Source organism: Toxorhynchites rutilus, chromosome 1, assembly GCF_029784135.1.
Source record: "Toxorhynchites rutilus septentrionalis strain SRP chromosome 1, ASM2978413v1, whole genome shotgun sequence".
In the NCBI taxonomy this organism is placed as follows: Eukaryota; Metazoa; Arthropoda; class Insecta; order Diptera; family Culicidae; genus Toxorhynchites; species Toxorhynchites rutilus.
Genome location: NC_073744.1, coordinates 132124396 through 132127500, shown reverse-complemented (window position 1 = coordinate 132127500; position 3105 = coordinate 132124396). Strand labels below are relative to the sequence as shown.

Here is a 3105-nt window from a genome sequence, read left to right as displayed (position 1 = left end):
ATGAGAACCAAAGTCCCCCTACTTTCATGTATTTGCAATGCCGATTTCCCCAAGGCTGCTTGGTTTTGATGGCTGTGTTAGGGAAACCGTAAATCGGGCCAATCAAAACGATGCAGTTAGGGCGTTTAGATAACGCCTAATATTTTACAGTTATTCAATTGTTTATCTAATGAAAAACAACATTTTGTTAGTTGCGATAGATGCGTAGAAATATTCCCTATCAAGTGATGCAAACATCTCTCCTATCCAGTACGAAATGTTCGAGCTATAGGCATTCGAAATCTTTCATTTTTTCCTGCATGTTCTGTGTTTAGGTTTTCATTTTACCCTACATATATTCCGGTTAGACGTAGTCCCACGTCAAATTTTTTTGTTGAGACTCAATTATACTCTAATTTGTATTTAAATGCGTTCGTATGTGTTGTTTTTTTTCCACATGTAGCGTAATTTTTTATTGAATTTTTAAGAGGATTGCGCGAAAAAAATTGTTTTTTTTGGCCTTTGGGCATTTTTAATTTATTTTGAATTAAGAGATCCATTACTGCTCTAATATTTTTTTTTATTTTGTTTTTCATGTGTCTAAATTTTGTCGGTATATTTAGAGCATTGCGCTATACAATTGTTTTTCTCGTATCTTAAAATATATGAGATTATGTTTACATTTGATCTAGATGGTTCATCAGATTCATAGGAGTCAGCAGTACCGTAGAGCTCTGTGAGAAAAAAATTAAGTCCTTGTGGATAGATTATTCGGATTGATGAGAAGCAAACATTTAAAAAAAATCCGATTTTTTTTTTATTTTAATTTTACAATTGAAAACCACGAATACAATAAAATAATCGATTTCAAGAAAATAAAAATAATAATGCAGAAATTGAAAAAAAATCTTGAAAATTCGGGAAAAATTACGCCAAATCTAGAAAAAAAGACACATACGAACGCATTTAAATAAAAATTAGAGCAGAAGTGGGTCTCAAAGTAAGTTTTTTTTCCAAAATTTCAAAATGCCAGAAAATATATAAAATTATTTTGTACTGCGTATTCAGTTTTTTTTATTATTAGATCTTTTGATGAAAAAACAGTTTGAAGATATTTATCAATACACCTTAGTAAGATGTACTTTCAGTATTTTTTTTCATATTTTTGTCTCAAAGCTATTGAGAATGGCGTGAATAAAACGAAAAGGTGCATTTTTCACCATAGATCCTATGGTGCACCATATAAGGACTCAAATATATGATACTACTGACAAAATGTTTTATTTTGTACTCTATACAATATTTTCCATACAGCTGGTGATTTGGTTTGGGGGACTTTTTACTCCCTTACCCAGCCAGACACTTTGGAAATATGAAAAAAAAACATTTTTTTAACCGCGCAACACTGAAAAAAATCTGAAAAACCACACATATCTCAAAAAGCAGTAGGAACACATTTAAATTTGAATTAGAGTAGTACTGAATCTCCAAAAACCAAAAAAAAAAAATTCCTCAAAATTGCAATATTTTTTTAGTACTAAAATTTTTGATGAATTTTTTTTGATAATTTCTCTTGATACACCGCAGTAAGATGCACATACAGTATTTTTTTAAATTTTAATCTCGAAGCTTTTGAAGATGGCGTGAAATAAACGAAAAAGTACGTTTTTCATTATAGATGTTAAACTACATAGGGGTTCAAATAAACCGCCAAAATTTCTTATTTAATATCTTATACAATATTTTCCTTACAGTTGGTGATTTGGTTTGGGGGCACTTTTTACTCCCTTATCCGGCCAGGCCCTTTGTGTTTCATTTGTATAGCAGCCCCCCATAGGAGAGGGAGGTGGAGTGTCTAACCACCATTGAAAAATTTATTGCACCCCAAAACCTACCCATGCCAATTTAGTTTCATTTGCTTGATTAATTCTCGCGTAATGCAGAAATTTGTATTTCATTTGTATGGCAGCCCCTCCTTAGAGAGGGGGTGGAGTGTCTAACCACAATAGAAACATTTATTGCATAGAAACCTATGCAATAAATGTTTCTATGGTGGTTAGACACTCCATAAAAATAATTGTCAGCTTTTTAATAACTTTGTGATAAATAAACACATGTTTGTTGTTTGTTTGTTTCTTTTCTGACGGGTTTGAACTTTTTCAGTTCATTCGTCTCGATGTAAATAAACATATATGTTTCAAAGCTACTAGTTCCAAGTTTTGAATTGTTCTATCACATATTCTTGGTATGGACGAATGGACTTTGATTTTTTCGTTGTTAATTTTTTTCAGTTTCAGAATATATATTTCCAACTAAATCAAATCAATAATAAATAATCGGCTTATTCCATTTGCTTCTTAGAATGTTCTACTAGAGAGAAGTCATTGGGCAAATGGAAAATTTCCCTTCTGAATTTTATTATTAATACAGGTCGTGGTCGATTATATACAAATTTGGACTGGATTACATTAGGTTTGAATTTTTTTTCTATATTTCAATAATGCCTTATTTCAAACGGAAATTTAATATTTCAATTTTAATGTGATATTTAATTGACTATTAAATATAAAATTTATATATCTGAAAAGTGTTTCATCAGTAAATAGTAGAGCCACAGCACTTCCTGTTCTTCTGTTCCTGACATGATATTGAGAATGTTACATGAGATTATGATTGTTAGGTTCGTTGAATGAGATAGTTCTAAAAGAATATTTTTCCTCGACGGGGAATTGAATACCGGTCTCCCGCGTGACAGAACTGATCAGTATACTATCGGGGATGAATATTTTTCCTCAACTTCAATCGGATACAATTCACATAATGACTGTTATCAATTTACGGAATTTTGTCAAACAGATTTGACAAAAGTTCACAAAAAAAAGTTACAAAAATGGTTTCCTAAAGATTCTTGAAATTATTCACGTATTTTCCTTTGCAAAAATATTTATTATTCGAAAGACTCAAATAGAGGAATATTTTTGACAGAATAATGTTGAGCGCTACATAAGGTTTTATTTGTTTGTTTTATTACCTGAAAAGATAAAAAGTAAACTTCTCCCCGACGGGGAATTGAACCCCGGTCTCCCGCGTGACAGGCGGGGATACTGACCACTATACTATCGAGGA

General features: G+C 31.5%; 1 non-coding gene across 1 annotated transcript; it reads right to left on the bottom strand.

Annotated features, from left to right (window-relative positions):
- Window positions 1–3033: 3033 nt before the first annotated feature.
- On the bottom strand, window positions 3034–3105 carry Trnad-guc (transfer RNA aspartic acid (anticodon GUC)). The gene has a single exon. It is a non-coding gene; the product is annotated as a tRNA-Asp (tRNA).